This window comes from Lissotriton vulgaris, chromosome 1_2 (genome assembly GCF_964263255.1).
Source record: "Lissotriton vulgaris chromosome 1_2, aLisVul1.2, whole genome shotgun sequence".
NCBI classification, from domain to species: Eukaryota; Metazoa; Chordata; class Amphibia; order Caudata; family Salamandridae; genus Lissotriton; species Lissotriton vulgaris.
In genome coordinates, this window is record NC_141686.1 from 337,582,103 (window position 1) to 337,608,650 (window position 26,548).

At 47.2% G+C, this 26,548-nt stretch overlaps 1 protein-coding gene across 1 annotated transcript in view; it reads left to right on the top strand.

Moving 5' to 3' along the window:
* The window catches only part of LOC147736700 (lectin-like), a 137,927-nt gene that overhangs the window by 23,418 nt on the left and 87,961 nt on the right, over window positions 1–26,548 (top strand). The window lies entirely within an intron of this gene.

Here is a 26,548-nt window from a genome sequence, read left to right on the forward strand (position 1 = left end):
TGCTGCGAACCACCACGACCTCCTCTAGATGAGTTACCATTGTTACGTTCATTCAAAACAGGGCAATTGAATTTAATGTGTCCCTCCTGTCTACAATAAGCACATTGATTGTACCCTAACGAGGATCTTTGGGAGGAGGAGTCATTACGAGTTTGGGATCTGTTCGATTGCGGCTGCGATCTATTCTGTTGTGAATTATTCTGATTCGAACGTGGAGGATACGCTTGCTGAAGCAACACTTTAGTTTTCAGTTCCTTCGTCTTTTTGTCAGCATGGTCGTTCTCCTCTTTCTCCCTATTCTCATAATATTGCGCCGTAGCCAATATCTGAGCCGAAGTAGAAATGGCCCATGCACTTTCCGAATTCTTTAACTTATTGCTCAGATAGGGCAATAAATTCGAAACAAATTTGTCCACAAACAATCTTTGACCACCCTCGGTGCCCATATCCTGTCCACTATGATCAATGAATGCTTCCTCGAACCTCGTAAAGAAGTCGGAAACACTCTCATCTTTCTTCTGTTTACAAGCTGACAATTTGTCCCAGTTCACCTTCATAGCTGGCATAAGAGTTTTCATTAATGTTATTATTCGTTGGGGAAGAGCAGTAATCATCTGGTCGGGTTTAGCACCACCAACTTGTCCGGCATCTGCCGCTACAATGGCAGCCCAATCACCGCCTAATTCATTCGGATGATTCTCCTGCCAAATCTTAGCCCATACCGGTTGCGGTACGACATTGCCGAACAACATATCGATATCGGAAAGATTCATTACCGTAGCATCTACGAGCTGCGATAATTCTTTGTAATACCCTGTAGGATTTTTGCGAGGGTCAGGCAAAGATTGCTTCACCTGTAACACTTCCGAGCGTTTCCATGGGAGATGTATCCATACTCTCTCAAAATGCCCCACTGTCGTCGGAGGTTGAGCATTAGGATTAGGTGGTATCCAGACCGATGGAACTTCTCGCATGGGAAATTGGCCAGACTCGTTTGGTTGTTTTTCAATATCCTCAACGAACAATGCATGAGGTATCGGAGCGGGATGAAAAGATAGCAACCGCTCAACAGCACGTCGAACGTTGGTATCCACTATCAGCCCATTTGCGAACTGAAGCTGAAGATCAGACAGAGTGGTGAGCACCTCGTCAGACGCATCGGCCGCTATCTGATCATGAAGGAACTTACACATTTCGTTGAACACATATCTCTGGGTTGGTATATTGAATTGACAAAATGTTTCGAGGACAACACGGGGTGGACTTCTAAGAGGATTTACCATCCAACCCATCGCCATATTATATAGCGCAACGCGTTCTCTATTTCCAGGAAGCTGACTACGTCTCTGAGGACCATCGGAACCAGCGGACCCATGAACAGGTCCGAGCGAATGAAAGAAGCTAGCCGCAAGAGGAGTAGTACGAGAACGAGTAGAGGGAGAAGCATACGATACAGGACTAACAAGAGAAGGAGTAGAAACAGTAGCAACAGCAGGAGTTAACAAAACAGGAGCAGTAGCAGGAGCAGTAGCGGGAGCAGGAGTATGTGGAAGCGGAGGAGCAGTAGGAATAGAAACAGGCAAAGGAACAGGAACAGTCGGAAGGGCAGGTGCAGGTTGAGGAACAGGCGGAGGAAGAATAGGCGGAAGAATAGGAACGGCAGGGACCACAGGAGCTGCGGTACCCTGTACATACGGAGGTGGTGACTTCATGAGATAAGACATTAAAGGATCCTCAACTGGCTCTTCCTTCTTTTCCGACTCCGTAGGCAAAGCAGGATAACATTTATCTACAGTCATACGCTGTAGTCTATCAAACACTTCCTTATCCTTAACCTCCTTATCTCGCTGAAATTGCTCTGCTTTCTTCACTATGGTAGCGACATTATCTCGCTGATTACGTTTAGTCTGTCTGATGTCTTTCTGTCGGGCTTCCTTACGCCACAACCGAAAGGCATCAAACATGGCCGGCCTTGACTTTCTTTCGAACAATTTAATCTCTAGATTATCCAAGATCGGGGCCTCGAAGCTACCATGAGGTGGCCAACGAAGGTCGCCGTCCTTCTTCGTGTATTTAATCCAATAATCGTTAAAAGTAATTGGGCCTAGCCCATGCTTACTATATAGCTCATAAGTGGGAGTTCCAACCGGAGGTATCGGACACGAGTCCTCCAGTCGGGAATCCGTACCACAAGGTCTGAAACAACTAAACAAAGTACTACGACCAGGCATCTTGCACACTAGCCGAGTTTCACAAACTTCAAGGGTTACGGGATTGACCAAGTCCCAGCAAAGAACAAAACCATCGGTTTTTGGCGGCTGCAGTCGTCAAACAACACAACAAAGTACGCTAGCAAAGTGTCACCGACAAAAACACTCACACAGCGTTAACAACAAAAACACTCGCTAAAGTGTCAACAACCAAGAACTCTGGGAGCGACCCACAAATACTTAACTCAAAGATCGATGGCGTCACCAGGAAGGCCCGTCAGTCGTCTCGCTCTACCAAGGTCTACGCCAGGCGCCAAAACAGGTCTACAGTCAGGGCAGCAGTCCGTCGCAGCCGTCAGGAGGCGGGAATCTTCGCGGGAAAAGTCTTCGGGCCACTTGTTTCGACAACAGGATCGATGAAGCGGAGTGCACCTTCCCTCGGAGATTTCCCACGAAGTTCCTCACGATCGTCGGGCTTGGACCGGTACCACTGATGCAGCCCCATGTTGGGCGCCAACTGAAGGACTGGGTTCTTTAAGACCCAGCGGTGCCAGGGCACAACACCTGAAACCTTCGTGGGTAACCTGCTCCGGCGTACGAATCACAGAGACACGGGACACTTCCTTCGGCGTCAAAGATTCAAGGTTTATTTGCTGCAGGGAACACAGAAGTCACGACAAGTACACCACGTGCAACTTGGGGAGACTGCTTCAAATTGGTTCTGTGGATCGCTCCTTTTATACAGTTTTTACCCATAGGACAACATGGCACACAAAAGTTTACAACCCGGTTCCCACCATTATCCCCCAGAGGGGTCGCTTTGGTCACTTTGATACACATGAGGTCCGGAACATAAGTGCGGAAACATTTGGCGGTTCCCAACTGTAAAAACCCATCTTCCCACCATTAGCGAATTCCAATCAGCAGTAAAACAGATCGAAATAGGAACAAGGACAGGTGTAGAGGAAGACGGAGACAGTGGGGAGATCGGAAAGGGTGTAAAAGGGGAGGTATCGGGAAACACGAGATACAGGCATCAAAGGGACGTGCCTAATGAGATGCACGGCTGAGACAATAAGTCCGTGCGGCAAGATGAGCCTCGAGCGGCGCCATCTGCCTTACAGTAGCATCCCCCTCGTCATAAAGACACTTACAAAGGACATGTGTCTTCCGCAAATATCTTGGGAGTCCCAGGGTCGCGAAGCGGACAACGTCCGTTCACTGGCTACTTGAGGGCAAGAGACAAAATGGATGCCGTATCTAAGATGGAACCCGTGGGTACAGATGAAAAACCCACATAACAAACGAACGGTTTAAGTTAGCACAGCGAAACTGCGCACGCTTACTAAACTCGTCATTTGCGGTTCATAGATACCAGACTCGACCATATTCGTACGAGTCGAAAACACCACTTACAATTGTCACGGAACCTCAGCTCCGTCACTGGATCCTCTATAAACATCAGAGGACAACTCAGTGGGTTCTCAAGAAAGCTTCTTGCCAAGAACTCATGCGCTGCTGCGATTACATCCCAACAACCCATTAGTCCATGAATCGCTGCCAAGGCCATAATCCTTTCGCCAGAACAAACCAACTCGTGAGCAACTACGGGGCTCATCAGATGATTAAAGTCGACGTCAGGAGACACCGTCAAGCAGAGACACAAATCAAGGGCCCAGTGGAAATCGCAGCTCAGGCAATGAAATACAGGCTGGACACATGTGAAATAGGAAAATCGAAACGATAATCCAAACGCCGTACTTAAAGTCGCAAGCGGCAGGGTGCCATAGTAATCAAGCATCCGGTTGCGCAACAGTGACAGGAGGGGCTCTTCTGCTCTTAATGCAGGATGGGCATCCATTTGTAATAAAGCAAAATATCACCAAAACGCCTGCAGCTAAAGCCAGCAAGACAGGAAAGCCTCCGAACAAACTTGAAAAAATAGAATGAAAAAAGGCAGGGATGACCCCAAATATTTTTTCAAATGAAGTCACGAGACCGCTGCAAACTAATTTAAAAAAGTGAGCCAGGCCTGAAGTGGAGGAGGCATTAAAGATTTGATGAACCAACTCGCTGAAATGTAACGGTAAATCAGTATTTAAAAGCGCTTGCACTTCTGTGCATGTGTTAGCTATGTGAAGGACGAATGTTTCTCGGGCCGAACTCAGGGCCACTTCTTTCTGAGACAAAAGGGCTCTTATTCTAGTCATACCATTGAACTCCGCTTTCAAGGTTGGGATGCGCGGCCATATGGAAACATCTGAATTCCCATGCGTAGGGGAATACATTACATTTTTGCAGCACAGAACACGTTCAGATACAGTTACCACATAAGCGATACCGACAATTAGACCACAACACTCCTCGTTGTTCAACAGCAAATAACTACCATTTGCCAAAAGTGTAAACGTGGGAACAATTGCGGGTACAGGAGTCCCTTTCAAAACACAGACCAGATTAGGCCGGCCCTGGTTGCAGGAACCATGCAATTGAATATGTCTGCATATTAATGAATGGTATGGGGACTCGGTGCATTCTTCCCCATTCAGATAAACTTCTCTGCCGTCTTTCAGGCACCTATATGTGAAGGGAAGAGACCATGCTTCATGGAGGAAAGTACCTCCTAACGGTTCATAACGTCCTATTGCAACATGTCGCATACAACTAGTGAATCTGTACAACGCGAATGGTAATGTAATTAATCCATGGATAAGCCACATTGCATCAGCGGCCTCAGCAACAGAGAACGGTAAAGATTCCAACCTCTCAATGTGTAACATGGAAAATGATGCATTTCGCATTGAAAGCATGCGCTGTTTGTCAGTCAAATTAAATGGGGCAAAGAGGGAGGAACGTTCATGTAATTCCAGGGCACACGGCCAGATTTGAGAGGCTGCAGAGTCCATGCAAACTGCATTACAGAACGCAGTTTATTTTGGCCATTGTATAAAACAGAGACCTAATCATTTACAATATCAACTACAGAGGAAACAATGTTATTCAACGTGTATATGCGGGAAGAAAGCATGTTAATACTGTTATCGACAACTGCAAGCACCTTTTCTAAATTTGCTTGATCAATTGCTCTCAGGCGCTTAGCAGCTTCAATCTGTGATAGCTTCCAAATTTCATTGTAAGCAGCATTGAGGAAGGGCTGCAAGAGGCGGGAGCGGATTTGGAGGAAGGACTGGGGCGAAGTGAGCCGGAGAGAATATCGGGCAGCTCTTAATACCTACAAATCCGCCATCCGGGTAGCGAAATCTAAGTTCTTTGAGGAGAGGATAGATCTCCCTTCCAACTCCTCGAAGGAGTCGTTTATGGTCATTAGAGAACTTTTGAAAACTCCCGAACCTCCGGTCATTCACGACAACCCGCGTGAGAAATGCTCAGAACTAGCCTCGTTCTTTAAATCCAAGATAGAAAACATCTTGGCGTCCCTCCCCCGGTTAGCTCAGGAGCCATCCTCTGTATGTAACCCTGGGTCTCAGCCTGGGGTGAGGACAGCAGAGCTGGACTCTTTTGGACCAGTCACTGTGGACGAAGCTCTTGGGGTCCTGGCGACCGTGAAGAGTGGGTCTCCGAGAGATCCGGTACCGATGAAATACCTGAAGCACGTAGCTTCTACCATCGGCGGCCCAGTGACGGACCTTATAAATCTATCCTTCACCCAAGGAGTGGTGCCTCCCAGCTGGAAGGGAGCGGTAGTTAAGACCCTCCTGAAGAAGCCCAGCCTGGATCACGCCGACCTTGCTAATTTTAGGCCTATTTCCCTGCTCCCCGGCCTTAGCAAGGTGGCGGAGAAACTTGTGAATAGACGTCTTTCGGGTTTTCTGGAATCCAACTCCCTTTTGGGTGATTCCCAAACGGGTTTTCGCCCTGGCCAGGGGACGGACACTGCCCTGCTGGCAGTCGTGGAGAATGCCAGGAGCATTTTGGATTCAGGGGGATCGGTGGCAGTGATCCTCCTGGACCTTAGTGCAGCATTTGACACCGTAGACCATCAGGTGTTACTCCAGCGGCTGTCGGGGGTAGGGGTCTCCGGGCTGGCCCTGAAATGGCTCGCGTCCTTCCTAGAAGATCGGACGTTTGAGGTCTGGGAAGGCCACGAGAAGTCAACATCGGTTCCTCTCCAGTGTGGTGTGCCACAGGGCTCATCGCTGAGCCCCACATTGTTTAACATTTATATGGCCCCACTGGAGAGTGTGGTACTGCCACTGGGTATTAATATCATCAGCTACGCGGATGATACCCAGTTGGTGGTAGGGCTCCCCCAGCCGGCGAACCAACCCGACCTGCTGCACACATGCTTAGCCAAGATCTTCACCTGGATGTGCAACTCAGCACTTAAACTCAACGGTTCAAAAACCGAACTGATGATGCTGGGGAACTCCCCTCCCTCCTTGTCCCCAAGTAGCTGGCCTAGCTGTCTGGGAGCGCCACCTACCCCAAAACAGGAGATTAAGAGCTTGGGGGTGTGGTTGGAGCAGGACCTCTCCTTTAAGACACACGCAAAAAAGACCGCAGGCGTGTGTTTCGGCCTGCTCCGGTCAGCCCGGAAGATCCTACCCCTCCTCCCAATGGCCACTAGGAGGTTACTAATCCAGGGGCTCATCATTTCACGGCTGGACTACAGCAATGCGCTGTTTCTGGGGGCTCCAGAATCAACTCTAAACAAATTGCAACAAGTGCAAAACGCTGCCGCCAGGCTTTTGACGGACCTCCCCAGGCGGCAGTCAGCCCGACCCGCGCTGAAGGCGCTCCACTGGCTCCCTGTGAGAGAGGGTGAAGTTTAAAGCACTCTGCATGGCCCATAAAATCTTGCAGGGGAAAGGGCCACCTATCCTACGGAGTATGGTTCAATCTTACAAGGCCCCTCGTGCCCTCCGCTCAGACCACCAACATCTCTTGCAAGTCGCGAGAGTAAGAAAAGCCAGGACTGGCGGTAGAAGATTCTCCGTCAACGTGGCAGCATTATGGAATTCTCTTCCGCCTGCCCTGCGCTCTGAAACTGGTACCTTGCGATTTCGCAGACTCCTAAAGACCCATCTGTTCCCTGCTTAACGCTTTCTCTGCTATGGTGTGGACTCTGAACGAGCGCTGGGATGCCCAAGGGTAACCACGCGCTATACAAGACTCAATAATAATAAATCCAACGTTTAGATCTACCACTTGCCGGGCCTTTAATGAAATCATTAATATCCACCTCATCAGTCAGCTCAGATAGATGTAATTTAACAGCAGCTAATGTAGAATGTTGTAAACAATTTTGACATAATTTGCCAACTGAATATGTTGTAACAGTGTGGTCAGGATCAAAACGTGGATCAGGCCTGATTCGTGTAAAACCTTCAGTTAAACCCAGAAAGCGATGCTGGCAAGAGTCAGACATTCTGTGCCATAGCAGCCAACCCTTTGGATCAAAACTGGACACATTAAATGAGGCATTACCTAGTAATGTCTGCAATTTTCTAATGGAAAATTTTGTGTAATTATCCCAACCAGGATATTCTTCCAAATCAGGGACAGCAGGGGTATTTAACTTTTTTGAAGTAGCCAATCCAAAGCACATTGTCTGAGAAATAGTAGAATTCAAAAACAACATGTGATTCGGGATGAGACATGCACGGTGCAAAGCCTCAGTGCCTTGTACCTGCCAACTTTTAGAACCCCAAACCGAATTAAGGTCAATGGTTTCCTTTCATAGCTCATAGCCTTCTACAGCTAATTTGTCTAGAAAGGACTTCGAATACAACAATTTAGTATTGGTAAGTCTAACTTTGGACATGGGCTTCTGTGTCATCTTAAAATAAAAGGACTCAGGACTTGATTGATTAAAGTTGGTAAAGTAAGTGTACTTCTTCAAAAATGTATCGGAGCTGCCTTGTAATGGTGCTGGGCAATGTTCCCACTGTGTGTAATTTACAGTACTCCTTCTGGAACTTGTTTTATGCAGGAAATGATTACCATAATGTTGAAAGCAAAATAAGTCACCATAATTAGCAGATTCTAAATATAAATCCTCAGCATCAAAGGCAGCATAATATTTTAAATCAGTAAATAATGATTCTACGGCCTGAACATTCCAACTATCAGAACGTATGTTTTGTTTAACCACATCCCCCATGTTCACTCTAAGTACATTTGGGACATTTGAAATTTAACTGCATCCCACACAATCCCAACAAGAACCGGCCATGCTGTGATGTTAACAAAGTTCAAGTCTCTTTTCAGTCTGTGTGAAGAATGTGAAGAGGATAAGGGGGCCAAAGTTCCATTAAGATGCCGAATGCATGTTCTCTCCTCGACATAGTGTCCATCCATGAGGCGGAAAAAATAAAACACAAAAACCAAATGACATAAAAAGGTATACTGTAAAAAGTATTAGCCAAATATATGTCTAAGGGGGAACCAAAAAATGTTTTTTGAATAAAGAGGCATAGATTGCACAACGTGAGGGTTTTGTTGAAGTCACTGAAGCAGAGTCAAATGAGAATCTAGAGTCTGTGGCCAAACGTGTTTGTAAATCACGCATCGATAAATCAGCAGGAAAGGAATAATCGAGGTCATCATTGTTATTAACTGGGAAAGTGTTCAGTATAGGATTGGAAAGGACAGGCATCTCTAGGGCCACTTCTGGCTCAGCAGCTGCAGTAATGTCCAAAACAGAATTTCTCACAATCGAAGGACAGGAGACTGCCGGTGTCATACTATGAAGAATCGGCCACCCTGTGTATCTTGACATTGTCAATTGAGATAAACCTGTTTTCCTTACGACCTGGAAGTGGTGGTAAAATGACTGTTCTTGTGCCCTTCACTCCAAGAACGGGGACCGGTGCTCGATAGGAAGGACCAAATTCTTTCTTGTTGTTGATCTTCTCTCGAACCAGTTCTCCAACTTTGGGTAGCCAAGCAACTACCGGGATCTGCAACGCATCATCCGACGTGGAGGGCAAATGTTCTTTTGCAAGACTGTCTCTGGATTTTTGTAGATCCTGTAAAACAGCACAATGTTCATCTACGTCAAAGGCTGTGGCTTGAGCCACGCAGTCGAGGTCAGGGACGTACATCTTGATACCAAAGAGCATTTCGTACGGGGTCCGCCCACCCAGAGACCTTCTAGGGAGATTATTAAGAGCACGCTGCACGCCATTGAGGTGGGCCAGCCAGTTTCTGCCAGTGCCTATAACTCGAGCTGTCAAAGATTGCTTTAAGTCACGGTTCATTCGTTACCCTCAGGTCTGTACGGAGACGAAAACTTGACTTAGACCCCCAACGAAACAAAAGCATCCTTATACGCCTTTGAGGCGAAAGCCGGACCCTGATCCGAATGGAAGCTACCACAGGCAAAAATCCCTACAAAGACACGCAAATCTCTTATGACAGTCCGTGAATCAGCGCTGCGATGGGGCCATACCCACACAAAGCGTGTGCATGAATCAACTGCTACTAAGATGTACTTATAAGCAGTATCAGAAGAAAAAGGACCACAGTGATCTAAATAAACGCATCCTAGTGGTTTATTAGAAATGTACAACTGTGTCTGTGGCGGACGCGCAGCAGTCGAAGGCTTGATCTGCTGGCAAATGTCACATTGAAAGACATAATCACGCATCTGTTTGTACAGTCCCCGCCACCAGAACCCCTGTTGTAGCTGAGTTACAGTGGCTGAGACGCCCGCATGCGCAGACGCCACACCTTCATGAGCCGCTGTAATCAAAGTAGCACTGCGATCCTAGTTGGGAATTAAACGTTCGCCAACATCAGGAATTTTCACATAAGAAACCTTAAGTGGTATGTGTACTTTGAAGGGAACCCCGCAGGATATTTACCTCCCTTCTCAGTGGCAGCAACAGCCGCCAAGATGTCATCATCTATTTTACTTTTGGACCGTGTAACTGCTGCAACTAAATATTTAGATACTGCTGATTTCGCTGCTTCATCAGCAAGCGAATTACCGACAGCGTGGACTCCCACAAGCTGATGGCCAAGAGTATGAATCACAAACACAAGTGGCAACTGCTCTTTAAGCTCAGCCACTCGGACCCAGATCATTTTATGTTTTATTGTACTACCCTTGGAATCACGAAATTCATTCTGAATCCAATAGATTAAGTTCTCATTGTAAGACTGGACACAGTAGTAAAAATCACTTACGATTAGAGTAGTCACCCTAGGATCTGCGTACTCCAACGCAAGCATCAAAGCACGAAGCTCTGCGAATTGTGCAGTGCAGTCTCCGAGTGTCTGCGTGTGCACGACACTGGACTTGAACTCATCGTTCACCATGGCACCGGCCACAATGGCTCATGCGGAAACGTAGGCGTGTTTGGAGCCATGCGCAACCTGCGCCGAACCATCGGTGTAAATGATGCAATGGAAATCCTCCAGGGGTCGCATTGCTAAAGGAGCAGGATGAACAAATTCATACTGTAAGTACTCCTGCAACCTTAATGTGGCGTCAAAAATAAACGTGACATCCTGAGATGACAAGGACGCTGCCCATTGAATCCACCGAGGGTGCAAAGCCTTAGAATTCGGTACACTGGCTTTTGTGACTGCCTCCAAGGCAGGACACGGGGTAACAACCAACATGCGTTTTCCCTGTGACAGGGCACGTTCCTTAAGAATTGCCATCTGCACAGCCGTCAAAACTTTCTCCACAGTGGAAAAGCGCAATTCAGCCGAAGTGTACAAGTGTGACTTGTAAGCAATAGGTACTGTGTCTCCTTCATTAAAAGTCAGGTACGTGAAACCTACCGTCCCAGGGATAATTCTTATCACCAGGTTGGTCTGATTATCACGAGTCAGTAAGAATTTAGAAGCGAGCAGATCAGCCTGCAAAGACTGCAGTATAGCCGAATGCTCAGGCAGCCAGCATGATTTGGAAAAAGATGGTTGTATCAAAGAATACAAAGGCTTGATACGCTGGGCATATTCCGGAATGTATGTTCTCCCGAAATTCCAAAAGCCCAGTAAAGATTGTAATTTTTTCAGTATTGTCGGAGCGCGCAATTGTGCGCATTTCTCCAGGAAGTGAGGAGCCAATCCCTTTCCTTCATTGTTAAGCTCGTAGCCCAGAAACAACACTGTGTACTCTGCAATGTGTGATTTTGCAAAGTTGAACTTGTAACCCCAGTTTTCAAAGGTACAAATAATTCCGTTTACACGACACAGATGCTCCCAAAGTTCGTCGTCTGTGAGATATATGTCATCCACATACGAACAAGCATCCGGGTCGATTCTCTCCGAAAGAGAGACTATGCGGGCGGAAAAAACCCCAGGACTATTCTTATAGCCCATAGGGAGACGCTGAAAGTGTTTTTGGACACCGCTGCATTTAAAACTGGTCCATTGGGAACTCATAGCATCCAATTGGTGGGCATAGAAACCATTAGAAATGTCAAGCGTGGTCTTAAACCGCTTACGCACAAGACTATTCACAACGCAGAGCCGTGAGTATTCTGTACTGCACAGTTACGGCAATGCGAGTTTAAATGCCGGTAATCCAAAACCAAACTATAGGAACTGTCAGGCTTGTTTACAGTAAAAAGAGGGTTATTCATTGGTGACACACACGTTTCAATTACACCTTGATATTCCAATTGTTCAAGGATAGCTGTGACGGAAGCTTTTGCTTCACGTCTTATAGGATATTGAGGTTCAGGCTGCGGCTGAGACCGTAAAGGTATCTCGTGGCGTGCGGACAATTTATCCCACTCACATTGATTGCGGTATACAGCCGGCGCCAGATTAAGAGCCCACTCTTCTGCAAAATGCTGCGCATTCTTTTTCGAGACTGTCTTCGCGAAACTGGGGAGGATCACCTCCTCCCCCCGCGGAGCTGCGAGCACAAAAGGTGGGGGCCAGTCAGCCTCCGAAAGTAAAATGTCATATGTAGATGATAGATTTTCCCAAAATACCCCTTTTATGGTTCGTTGTATGTCACCCTCAATTAACAGGACAATTTCAAAAAGTCTATCAGGGGGAGCAACTCTGGTGTCAGCTGTTTCAATGACAACATAAGTATCAGTCGCTGTCACCTTCAGTAGTGGACGGAGCGCCTCTCTCACTATGGTAATCTCCGCCGCGCCACTCTGTCCAGCAAGGTCAGAGCCCACGTCAGATTCCGAAGCCGCGTTCTCACTATCTGGGGCATATCAATGCGCTGTTAAGGCTGCGCCTTTCTTCTTGGCAAACTGTGGTCTCCTAGGCGTAGACGAGCCTTCCTGCTTTTCTGCACCGTTCCTCGGGCGGGGCTGGTTACGTCCTTGCTGACCACCCCGACCCCTGCCGCCCCCTCCACCACCGATCGTCTGAGCTGATGAGTCCTGAAAGGAACGAGGAGAGCGTTGGTCAGAAGCCTGAAATCGATCAGGAGTCTTAATCGTCGCGCGGTCGCGCAAGTCATAAACACGTTCCGACTGTGTAGGTAACGGAGACGCAGGGCGAGAAACCTGTGTCTGTTGTTGTTGCGGTTGCTTTCCCTGTTTCTGTTGTTTTTTAGGCCAATTTTGTTTTTTAGACTTGGGCTGAACTTCCGTCTCCGAAGTTTGTCCCTGGGGCTGCATTTTATCTTTAACAGAAAAAGGCTTAACGCCCTTACAATTGCGACCCACGGTTTTGTAAGCTGCCACAATAATTCTCGCTAACTGTCGGGGTTTCTCGGCCTTGGGAAGCGCCGCTAACGCGTTAGCAACCTGAAAGTTCACTGCATCTCCCTTGACATTAGCAAGGATCAGATCGCAAACTACGTCAAAGGTTCCACCACAGGCGCATGCCCAACTCAACCGCAGATTCCGGTCTGTGATCATCTTGAACACGTTTAAGGACCGAAGACAGCACGGACATAGACTGGGTGCCGTAGCACTGCGCATAGACCGCCGCAAAAGTCTTTCCCCATGTTTCACAGTCAACAAGTTCAGGGGCCAAATCCTTCGGCAAACTAAGAGTAAGAATCCGGTGTTTTTCACCAGGAGTCGTATTAGGAAATACAGCTTCCAACTGGTCAAATTTCTCGGCAAGCCAGAAAGGAAAATCATCCTTTTCCTGGGTCTTCTTGCCCATAACGGCATAGACCATGACAGGGCTGATTTTCAATCCACCCTGCCCTGCCGGAAGCGCCGCACCCCCCGGGGCTCCACCCGGAAGATTACGGCTAGTGTAATGCACTAAGGCTCTAATCACGGCAATCGCGACTACATGTAGTCGTCGGATTTCAGCCAAATTACAATTGCTGTGTAGAGGATGAGGAGTAAATCCAGCCAAAACAGGCCAACTAGCACCTGGAATGGACAAAGGACCCAACCTCGGAGCGGTTAAAGAATGGGGTAGGGCGCCACCAAACCAAACTCCATGCGGGCAAACATCAATAGGTACTTCCTGTGCTCTGTACAGAGTATACTCATTAGGAACAACCGTGGGAGTGTATGTGTGGAATACGCCTGAATTAGCGTCCACTGCCGGAAATGTCACCCACGAATAAAAAAGTTTGTAAGGGTAAGCATCTTCCGCACTCACCACCATAATCACAGCCAAGCCCTCCAAAGGTACATTGTAAGCCCGCACATGATCTCGCACCGCAATGCGACTATGCAGCGGAATATCCACGGGCTGGGCCATGACAGCACAGGAATTAGAAAAAACAAAGTAAACTTTGTAGCACAACTGGGTAGTAATTCAAGGAAACCGTTTTTAGAAAGATTCAAGCTTGAAAAGACCTATTTCAAAAATAGGTTGGTTTTTTCAACACCACCGTTTACCGGAAACGTTAGTGAAGGGGTTAAGGATTGAATGATATACTACTCAAGTGTCATGATATAAGGCCAACAATGTTTGGGCGCCATGTTGCGGGAATTCCGTTCTCCTACAGAACTGTTAATAGAGACCTGGAACCTCGGTGAATTAGGATGACCCAAAACTCACCTCAGTACCCAAAATCCCCTTACCGAGCTAGCTACAGTGTCTCATTGATCATAACAAACTCCCAATGCTTAGACAGACCAGAACATGAACTTAGAGTACCTCAGGAATCGTGGAACACATGAACACTCTTTCGTTATATAATCATCACAAACCAGAACGTGGAGTAAAAGAGGACACGTGCATATTTGAAATATTTATTTACTAATGCAAGGTTCTCAAACGCAGTATCTTGTATAATACTAACAAACATATTATAAGCAACAAAGTTATCAGCATAGTTATCAGTCCATAAAAGGCGAATGGTGAGAGCATACTAATATGCTGAAATGAATAGAAATTAACAATGTCTAATTCACACTCTCCCTATTTAGCATAGTATATTATATCTATGAAGGTCTCATTTGGGTTTTAGCAGGGCGAGCCCATACCTTAAAATCTCAGTGGCAGGACGATCACATGACCTTCCACCAGCTCTCTGCATGTGAAGCATATCAAGTGTGTTTTTGTGCGTTCAGCACAACAATATAAAACTCGCCTAGAGCCAGATTTTGGCAGCAGCATGTGTGTTATGGCTATAGGGGTGCGAAGATCAGACCTTACAACAACACTGGGTTAAGTTATCCGTGTAGCCTTCAGCACTCGCTGTGCAGACAGAGTGCAGAACAAAACTGATATCAGAGCAATAACATATTATTTCTCTTGTAAATCACGAAGCTCTTCTGGGTTGAAAGCTAAAACAACATTTATGTGTCGTGTGCAAAAGTGAAGTAAGAATGAAAACGGCGTGCAAACATTTAATAAACTCATGCTAACTTAACACAGTATGTAGAAAAGAAGTAGCTATATGACAGGCCCATCTGTTTTTTAATTTTATTTTAGGTGAAATGGCCGTCAGGGTGCCTTTCAGAGAGGTGAGCACACCTCACGATATCAAGAAGTGGGGCGAGGCAATGGATGATGAGTTAACACACATTAATATTTAAAACCATATATGTATTTAAAGTGTAAATTAAGGAGATCTCCCAAGAACACTCTTTCACCTTCCTCTTCCGCTGGTTCTGCTCCTCTTCTTATTACAATTCCCTCTCCTGCTTCTCTTTCTGCTTCCGATAATTCTTTGTTAGTGCCTTTTCCTGCTTCTCTGACTTCTACTAAACAGATTTTTCATAAAAGTACCTTCAACATCATGCAAAACATATTGTGATTGAAACAATAAATGGTCAAACTACAAACAGCAGTTGCCATGGAAGAAGGTGTGAATACTTGGGTCCCGATTAACAAACATTTGGCTCTGGGCTTGTATCATTAAAATGACACAAATCTGTGCAGAATGTTTTTATTGGATTTACTTTCTAGCATGAAAGTTGCTTGAAAGTAACGCGTTACCCTCAAGGGGACCTTCCATGTGTGGGACATTGGCATTCCCATGCAACCACTGCAGGTTAGAAAAGAGCTTGCGGCCTTCTAGGGTAGACAATAAAGTTTGGTGCTGCAGGGTAGACAAGAGCCCTCAGCTCTGCGGGTTGGACAAGAGCCCATGGCATTCTAGAGTAGACAAGAGCCCTCACCACTCCAGGGTAGACAAGAGTCCACAAGGCTTTGTGGTAGACAAGAACTCTTGACACTGCAGGGTGGACAAGTGCCCTCTGTACAGCTGGGTAGAGAGAAGCACACATCTCTCCAGGGAAAACTAGCCCTTGGGGCTGCAAAGTAGCCGGAACCCACAGTGCTCCAGGGTAGACAAGAGCCCTTTGATACAGGATAGACAAAAGTCCTCAGTGCTGCAGGGTAGACAAGAACCCTCAGCACCTCAGAGAAGAACCCTCTGAACTATAGAGTAGACGAACGCCCTCTGCATTCTAGAGTAGAGAAGAGCCCTTTGCATTCTGGAGTAGACATGAGACCTTGGTGCTGCAGGGTAGACAAGAGCCCTCAGGGCTGCAGATTATACCTTAGCCTTCGACAGTGCAGGGTAGACAAAAGCCCTTGGCATTCTAGAGCACACAATATCCCTCAGAACTGCAGGGTAGGGAAGAGCCCTCACCATTCTAGGGTAGATAAGAGACATCTGTATGGCAAGGTAGACAAGAGCCCTCAGCGCTACAGGGTAGACAAGAGCCCTCAGCACTGCAGTGTGTGGACAGGAGCCCTGAGCATTCTAGAGTGGACAAGAGCCCTCAGCACTGCAGTGTGTGGACAGGAGCCCTGAGCATTCTAGAGTGGACAAGAGCCCTCAGCGCTGCAGGGTAGACAAGACCCCTGAGCATTGTAGCGTAGACAAGAGCGATCAGCGCTGTAAGTTAGACAAAGACCTTCGGCATTCTAGAGTAGACAAGAGCCCACTGCATTCTAAAGTAGACAGGAGACCTTGGTACTGCAGGGTAGACAAGAGCCCTCAGGACTGCAGATTGGACAAGAGAATTTGATAGTGCAGGATAGACAAGAGCCCTTGGCATTCTGGAGCACACAATAGCCCTCAGCACTGCAGGATATGGAAGAGCCCTTTTGCCGCAGAGTAGACAAGAGCATTCGGCTCTTCAGGGTAGATGAGAGCCCACAGTGCTCCAGGCTACACAAGAGCCCTTTGAAATACAGTGTTGACAATAGCCCTCAGTGCCGCAGGGTAGATAGGAGCCCTCAGCACTGCAGGGTAGACAAGAGCCCTCGGGACTACATGGTAGACATGAGCCCTCAACGCTGCAGGGTGGACAAGAACCCTATGCACTATAGGGTAGACAGGAGCCCTGAGCATTTTAGAGTGGACTAGAGACCTCAGTGCTGCAGGGTAGACAAGAAACTTCAGTGTTCCAGGTTAGACAAGAGCCATCAGCATTCTAGGGAAAAAAGAACCTTTGGTGCTGCTAGGGAGACAATAGCCCTCAGCAATGCAGGGCAAACAAGAGTGCACAGCGCTGCAGGTTCGACAAGAGCCCTTGTCATTCTTTAGTAGACAAGAGCCCTCGCAACTCCAGGGTAGACACGAACCATCAGTGATTTAAGGTAGACAAGAGTCCTTGGCACTGCAGGGGAGATATAAGCCCTCTGCACAGCAGGGTAGAATAGAGCACACAGTGCTCCAAGGTAAATGAGCCCGTGGTGCTGAAGAGTAGACAAGAGCATTTGCCTCTTCAAGGTAGACAGGAACCCACAGTGCTCTGGGGTAGACAAGAGCCCTTGGAACTACAGGGTAGACAAGAGCCCTCAGCACTGCAGGGTAGACAAGAGCCCTCAGAACTGCATGGTAGACAAGAGCCCTTGGCACTGCAGGGTAGACAAGAGTCCTCATCACAACAGGGTAGACAAGAGCCCATGGCATTTTAGCGTAGACAGGAGACCTCTGCACTACAGGGAAAGGAAGAGCCCTCAGCCTTCTAGAGAAAACAAGAGCCCTCAGCATTCTTAAGTAGACTAGAGACCTAAACGCTGCTTAGTAGACAAAAGCCCTCAGCACTGCAGGGTAGTGAAGAGCCCTTAGTATTCTAGGATAGATAAGAATCCAAAGCACTGAGGGGTAGACGACAGCCCTCAGTGCTGCAGTGTAGACAAGAGCCCTCAACACTGCCAGGATGACCAGACTCCTCAACACAGCAGTGTAGACAAGAGCACACAGCGCTCCAGGGTAGACAAGAACCCTCGGCATTGCAGGGTTGACAAGAGCCCTGAGTGCGGCAGAGGAGACAATATCCATTAGCACTGGAGGGTAGACAAAACTCTAAGCCTTGTAGAGTAGACAAGGGACCTCAGCACTACAGAGTAGTAAAGAACCCCAGGGCTGCAGCTTAGACAAGAGCCTTCAACAGTGCAGGGTAGACAAGATACCTTGGCATGCTAGATTACACAAAGACCTCAGCACTGCAGGGTAGATTATAGTCCTCTGCACTGCTGGGTAGACAAGGGCCCTCTGTGATTCATGGTTGACAAGAGCCCTCAGCACAGCAGGGAAGAAAAGAACACACAGTTCTCCCTCAAGGGTAGACAATAGCTCAATGTCCTCTGGGATAAACAAGAGTCCTTGGCACTGCAGGGTAGACAAGAGCCCTTGGTGCTTCATTGTAGACAATAGGCCTCAGCACAGTAGGGTAGACAAGAGCATACAGTGCTACTGGGTAGACAAGAGCTCAAGGTGCAGGGTAGACAAGAGCTCAAGGTGTCTCAGGGTAGACAAGAGCTCAAGGTGCAGGGTAGACAAGAGCTCAAGGTGTCTCAGGGTAGACAAGAGCTCAAGGTGCTCCAGGGTACACAAGAGTCCTCAACCCAGCAGGGGAGACAAAACACCTCAACGTTGCCAGGTAGACAACAGGCCATGGAGCTGCAGGATAGAAAGCATTCTTGGCACTGCAGAGTAGACAAGAGCTCTTGGCACCTCAGGAAAGACAATAGCTCTCAGTACTGTACATTAGGCAATATACATCAGCATTCCATGGAAGACAAGAGCCCTTGGCACAGCAAGGTAGAGAAGACCCTTCTGCTCTGCAGGGTAGACAAGAGCCCTAGGTACTGCAGGGCAGACCAGAGTCCACTGTTCTCACTCATCTCACTCAGATCTCACTCATCTAGGCTACTCACATAGCAATATCGTGTATTTTATTATTAATGCCCGCCTGCTAGGTAGCTGCTGAGATTATTGTGCCATCGCTGTGTTGCCTTGACTGACTTTATATTTCGTGTCCTTTTTGCACACTTTGCATTACTTTGCCTGCTTGCTCCGTCCCGCCGGCCATTTTGTTGTTGTTATTATTGTTGTCGCCCTGCACGAGTCTCCGCCCCGCTCCCGGCTTCCCAATTGACCCGCCCTCGCCCCTCCCCTTCTACCATCCACATATGACAGATGCATTTGCGCGCAGCGGTTACGCGCAGCGGTTACGCGCAGCGGTCACGCCGAAGGTGCACCAAAGGTAAGCCCATCTACGCCTGGACCGCGCCCAGTGCCAGACCCCCTGGGGATCTATGATGTTACAACGCGTTATTTTACAACGCATGCTGTAACATCGCAACTTTTACAACGCAGGTTCCATTACAACGGATGCCATTACAACGCAGGATATTACATAGCAGATGCTATTACAACGCATACCATTACATCGTAAGTATAGGTAAGTATAACTTTTTTTTAAAAATGTAATTAAGTTAATTTAATTAATTTTATTTTACTAATATAATTAAAATAATTGTAAAAATGTAATTAATATAATTTAATTAAATATGTTTAATTTAATTATAAATAGGAATTAATGTAATTTAATAAAATTTATATAATTTTATTAATTTAATTTAATACATTTTATAATGGTAGTTATTTAAATTTAATTAATTTAATTTAATTAATATAATTGAATTAATCTTAAAATTGTAATTAATTTGATTTAATAAATTTAAATAATTCTAATTTATTTAATTAATTTAATTTAATTAAAGTCGTACTTTAAAAAAATAAACCCTAAAAACACCCCTGTACCCCAAAACTCAAACCCTGCCCTAAAACCTAAAAACACCCCTGTACCCCAAAACCCAAACCCTGCCCTGAAACCTAAAAACACCCCTGTACCCCAAAACCCAAACCCTGCTCTAAAACCTAAAAACACCCCTGTACCCCAAAACCCAAACCATACCCTAAAACCTAAAAACACCCCTGTACCCTAAAACCCAAACCCTGCCCTAAAACCTAAAAACACCCCTGTACCCCAAAACCCTTACCCTGCCCTAAAACCTAAAAACACCCCTGTACCCCAAAACCCAAACCCTGCCCTAAACCCTAAAAACACCCCTGTACCCCAAAACCCAAACCCTGCCCTAAAACCTAAAAACACCCCTGTACCCCAAAACCCAAACCCTACCCTAAAACCTAAAAACACCCCTGTACCCCAAAACCCAAACCCTGCCCTAAAACCTAAAAACACCCCTGTACCCCAAAACCCAAACCCTGCCCTAAAACCTAAAAACACCCATGTACCCCAAAAATACTTAAATTAATATATTTAATTTATAATATTTAAAAACATAAATAAATATTTTTATTTATAATTAATAATAATTAAATAAATTATATAATATTAAATAAAATAAAAAAAATTATATACTTACCAATACTTACGATGTAATGGTATGCGTTGTAATAGCATCTGCTATGTAATGCCATGCATTGTAATGGCATCCGATGTAATGGATCCTGCGTTGTAATAGCTGCGTTGTAACAGCATTACGACGTAAAAGTTGCGTTGTAAGTGTCACATACCACCCCCTGGTGCACGCAATGCCCATCCCTCCCGCATTACATACGACGCCACCACCCTCATAGCCCTAAACCCCGTCCGTCTCCCCAACTGCGCCCAAGCCGCTCCTGGACTCACCCATGGACCCTTCTCCTGCTACTCCTGCAAGTTTGACGGCACCAAGAACAACTCCTCATCCACGAACACCAAACAGAGATCTGACACCAACCACCTAAAATGCATCCTGCTTAACACCCGCTCTATCCACAGACACGCCATTGACCTCTGGAACCTGCTAGACACCATCGCTCCGGACGTCGCCTTCCTAACAGAAACATGGATGAACGCCTCATCAGCCCCAGACATCACCATTGCCATCCCGGAAGGATACAAAATCATCCGTAAGGACCGCACCGACCAAACAGGAGGAGGCATCGCTATCGTCCATAAGAACTCCATCCGCATCTCTACCAGCTCTGACGTCAACCTTACCAGCGCCGAACACCTTCACTTCCAGATCCACACCGATCCCAAGACCACACTCAGAGGCACCCTCCTCTACCGACCTCCAGGATCCCGTGCACAATTCAGCGACGACATCACTGACTTTATCACCCCACACGCCCTCCCCTCAGAGGAATACATTCTTCTGGGAGACCTCAACTTTCACCTGGAAAAGAGCAATGACAGCAACGCCACCACCCTTCTGGACAATCTCGCCAACCTCGGACTCAAACAACTTGTCACTACCTCCACCCACATCGCAGGTCACACACTCGACCCTATCTTCTCCTCCAGCAAATATGTCTCCTTCAGTCACACAACAACTCTACATTGGACGGACCACAGCTGCGTCCACTTCACCTACAATAAGACCACAACTCACAACCATCCTCAACCTACTCTACGAAGAAACTGGAACAAAATCACCACCGACCAGATCTCCTCATAGCTGCTTCAAAACCCCATTGTCCACTCCTCAAACACCGTCCAAGCAGCCATTAACTTCACCCAATGGCTATCCAACAGCGCCGACCTCCTAGCACCGTTGAAAAAACATCAAATCAAACTAGGCAGCAAAAACGCTTCCTGGTTCAACGATGATCTTAAGAAATCGAAGAAACTCTGTCGCTCCCTCGAGAAGGCCTGGAAAAAAGACCCCAACAACAGCACCAAGGACGCCTTCAAAAACGCCACCCGCATACATCACCAACTGATCCGGACTGCAAAGAAAGCTGCATTCAAAGACCGACTAGACAACAACGCCCACAACAGCAAGGAATTATTCAACGTCGTCAAAGAGTTTACCAACCCCTCAGCCAACTCCAACGATATCACCCCCTCTCAAGCCCTCTGCGACTCCCTAGCTTCGTTCTTCCACAACAAAATCGCAGACATCCACAACAGCTTCGACAACCAATCCGGAGACCAACCCACTCTACCTTCTGCCGCACCTGCACCCCTCTTGAACATCCTTAACCACTGGAACCCAATCTCCACTGAGGACACCATCCGCCTGATGAACTCCATCCACTCAGGATCCCCCACTGACCCATGCCCTCACCACATCTTCAACAAGGCAGATTCCATCATAGCACCACACCTCCGAGACGTCATCAACTGCTCCCTCAACTCCGCCACCTTCCCGGAAAGCTGAAAAAACCCACAGCTGACCCCACTGAACTCAAAAACTACCGCCCCATCTCGCTCCTTCCATTCCCAGCCAAAGTCATCGAGAAAGCTGTCAACAACCAGCTCTCCGCCTTCCTCGAAACCAACAAATCCCTCGACTCCTCACAGTCCAGCTTCCGGGCCAAACACAGCACAGAGACCGCCCTCTTCGCAGCAACAGACGACATTCGAACACTACTGGACAACGGAGAAACAGTGGCCCTCATTCTACTCGACCTCTCCGCCGCCTTCGACGCTGTCTGTCACAGCACCCTCATACAACGCCTCAGCAACATCGGAATACAAGGAAAAGCACTGGAATGGATCACCTCATTCCTCACCGGAAGAACCCAGAGAGTCCGCCTCCCACCATTCAAGTCAGAGGCCTCTGAAGTCATCTGCGGCGTACCACAAGGATCCTCACTCAGCCCCACCCTCTTCAACATATACATGAGCCCCCTCGCGGCCATCGCACGCCAACACAACCTAAACATCATCTCCTACGATGATGACACCCAACTGATCCTCTCACTCACCAAAGACCCTAACACCGCCAAAACCAACCTACATGAAGGAATGAAAGAAGTAGCCGAGTGGATGAAGCATAGCCGTCTGAAACTGAACTCAGACAAAACAGAAGTCCTTATCTTAGGAACCTCCCCCTCTGCCTGGGACGACTCTTGGTGGCCAGCGGCCTTTGGAAAAGCACCCATCCCGACGGACCACGCACGGAACCTGGGCGTCATCCTGGACTCCTCACTCTCGATGACCAGACAGGTCAGCGCCGTCTCATCATCTTGCTTCAACATTCTTCGCATGCTCAAAAAAACATTTCGCTGGATCCCCACCGAAACCAGAAAAACGGTCACCCATGCACTGGTTACAAGCCGCCTGGACTACGGAAACACCCTATACGCCGGTACCACCGCAAAACTCCAGAAAAAACTCCAACGCATCCAGAATGCATCAGCCAGACTCATACTAGACATCCCGCGTAAAGACCACATCTCCAATCACCTGAAAAAACTCCACTGGCTCCCCGTCAATAAGAGGATTACTTTCCGCCTCCTAACCCACGCACACAAAGCACTTTACGAACTTGGACCCGAATGCCTCAACACACGACTTTCCTTCTACACCCCCCCCCCCCCCCCCCGCCAGCTACGATCCTCCAACCAAGCCCTTGCTACCGTACCTCGCATCAATAAAACCACCATGGGAGGTAGATCCTTCTCCTACCTGGCAGCTAAAACCTGGAACTCACTCCCCACTCACCTTCGTCTCACTCAGAACCACCTAGCATTCAGAAAGCAACTTAAAACTTGGATATTTGACAAGTAATTCCCCACCCTTCCTCAAGCGCCTTGAGACCCTCTGGGTATGTAGTGCGCTATATAAATCAACTTCACTTGACTTGACTGCTGGGCAGGCAATAGCACTGTAGGGTAGACAAAAGCCCTCAGCCCTGCAGGTAGAAAAGAGCACTCAGCAAAGCAGTGTCGACAAGAGCCCCCAGCACTGCAGGGAAGACAAGAGCCTTCAGCACTGCCGAATAGATAAGAGACCTCTGCAGTGCAGGAAAGACAGGAGCCCTCTGCACTGTTGGATTAACAAGAGACCTTGGCACTGCAGAGTAGGTAAGAACCCTTGGTCCTGCAGAGTAGAAAAGAGCCCTCAGCACTGCAGGGTTGGCAGGAGCCCTCATTACTGCAGGGTAAGCAAGAGCCTTTAGATCTGCATGGTAGACAAGAGCCCTCAGCACTACAGGGTTGGCAAAAGTTCTCGACACCGCAGGGTAGGCAAGAGCTCTTGGTACTTCAGGATGTAAAATCGCCTTCTGCATTGTAGGGTAGAAAAGAGCCATTGACTCTGCAGGGTATGCAGGGGCCATCAGCACAGCAGGGTAGAACAGAGAACTCAGCGTCACCAGGTAGACAAGAGGCCAGGGCACTTTAGGGTCGAGAATAGCCCTCTGCTCTGCAGGGTTGGCAAGAGCTCTCCGTACTGCAGGTTAAATAGGAGCCCTCTGCATTCTAAACAAGACAGGAGCCCTTAGTGCTGCAGTGTGGACAAGAGTCCTTGGCGCTGCAAGGGAGATAAGAGCCCTCAACACTGAAGGGTGGACATGACCCCTGGTACTGCAGGATGGAAAGGAGCCTTCTGTGTTGCAGGGTTGAAAAGAGCCATTGACTTTGCAGAGTAGGCGGGAGCCCTCAGCACTGCTGGGTAGATAACAGCCCTAGAAACTCCAGAGTAGATAACAGCCTTTGCCACTGCAGAGGAGAAAAGAGCCCTTGGATCTGCAGGGTAGTTAAGAGCCCTCACCTCTCCAGGATAGGGATGAGTCTTCAGCACTCTAGGGTAGACAAGAACCCAGAGCACTGCCAGTTTGACAAGAGTCATCTGTGCTGCAGTGTAGACAAGAACCCTCAGCACTGTAGAGTAGACAAAAAGCCCAAATTGTAATAAATGGACTGAAGTCCTCAATGCAGCAGGCAGACTGAAGCCTTCAGGATTGCAGGATAGATAGGAGCCCTCAACTGGCTTGTAAAGAATATTAAGAAGGCTGAACAAGAGTTCCCGGAAGCCTGCGTTTAATTCTTTAGCATTGTAGGCTCAGCAATATAGGAGCCCTAAATGCAACAATCCTTTGGAAATATTTCCCCTAAAATCTTTTATTTACCACAATGTTATATGTGTATTAAAAGTCTATCCTCTGTTATATAGACCCAGACAAGTTTTTACTAAGTCAACATCAGTGTAAACATAGTAAATGTACTCTCTTCTACCTAGCAGTGCATAGGAGTGTTGCAATATGCGTACAGCACGGTAGCACAGTAGACGAGGCTTCTTACGGTATTTTTGAACAGCTTGTACAATTCATAGAGAACCATGATCAGGTGCCACAACACAGCCTACTCCCCCCAATCTGAACAAAACACAATGCGAATACCTTGCTCTATTCTTTACTAATAAAGTGGAAGCAACATACTCTAATCTAAGCTGAAGACCTGGCTGTTCGAGCAGTAGCGGCACCCCCCCCCCCCCAGCGCCTTGAGACCCTACGGGTATGTAACGCGCTCTACAAGTGTCATTGATTGATTGATTGATTAATCTGACTGAGAATTTGCCATCATCCCACGAGTTAATACCATTAGTCTCCAGTTATTTAACAGTGCCATCTGTTGATAAAGATCTGCCTAATATAAATACCATCAATAAAGTAGAGAATTGGCCATTATTGGACATGACGTCCCTTAAATTGCATCTGGGCTGCATTAAATCGGGTTCTCCTTGCGATCTCCTTCCTATTTCTGTGCTGCAGCAGCTTGACCTGCCAATGCTTACAATCATTATGGAACTCCTAAATACTTCTCTAAAGGAATCTTTTGTTCCCCTGGAATGGAAACATGCAATGGTCATTCCATTATTGAAAAAGGCTAATGCTGATTCTACGGTGCTGTCGAACTATCGGGCAATTTCCCTGCTTCCTGTACTTTCTAAAATCTTGGACAGACATATCAATGGTTAATTGTCTCAGTTCATGGAAAAGAAAAAGATTTTGCACTCTTCTCTATCTGGTTTTCGTACCGGTGACTCTACTGAGACGGCTCTCCTTGGCGTAACCGAAATGCTGCGCCAAAACTTGGATGCAGGAAACACGGTCACACTTGTCCTACTGGATTTAAGTGCGGCGTTTGATACGGTGTCCCATGCCGTGTTGATAAATGCTCTACAATCTATAGGGGTTACTGGTTCTGATCTGGGCTGGTTAACCTCTTTTCTCAAGGACCGCACGTTTCAGATTTTCTCTTCTGTGGCTAATTCTAAGACTCATTCATCCCCATATGGAGTCCTCCAGGGATCTATTCTTAACTGCTGTTATTTAACATATATGTTAGACCCCTGGCAACGGTGGTTGAATAAGCGGGGTTGTCGTTATTCTCATACGCTCACGACACTCAGATTATTTTTTCACTGTCTGCAAGAAATAATTCAGAGCCTTCTGATCTTCGGGCTGGGTTCACCAAAGTTTCATCCTGGATGCATGCCAATATTCTCAAGTTGAATGGTGAAAAATGGTGTTGATGCTCCCTGGCCTGACTCAGAGTACCGTAGTCCAGGCTCTTATTACATCCAGACTGGACTATGGTAACATCCTCTATCTTGCAGCTAATAAATATGTTATCTGAAAGCTTCAGAGAGTACACAACTCAGCGGCCAGATTGCTCTGTCGAACCCCGAGAACTGCTTCTATTTCCGCTTCCTTGAGAGATCTTCACTGGTTGAGAATTGAGAATCGGATTAAGTTCACAGCTCTGAACTATATGTTCAGAATCCAGTACGGTATGGCTCCTATGTATGTGCAAAATCAGGCCCATCTCTATTTACCTTCCCGTACTCTTAGATCCATTACCCAGGCTAAATTCCAGGTGCCAAGGATTAGACTATCCCGCATGGGTGGTCGTTCTTTTTCTTATTTGGGCCCTGTTTTACGGAATACTCTGCCGCTGTACCTTCAAACTCAGATGAACG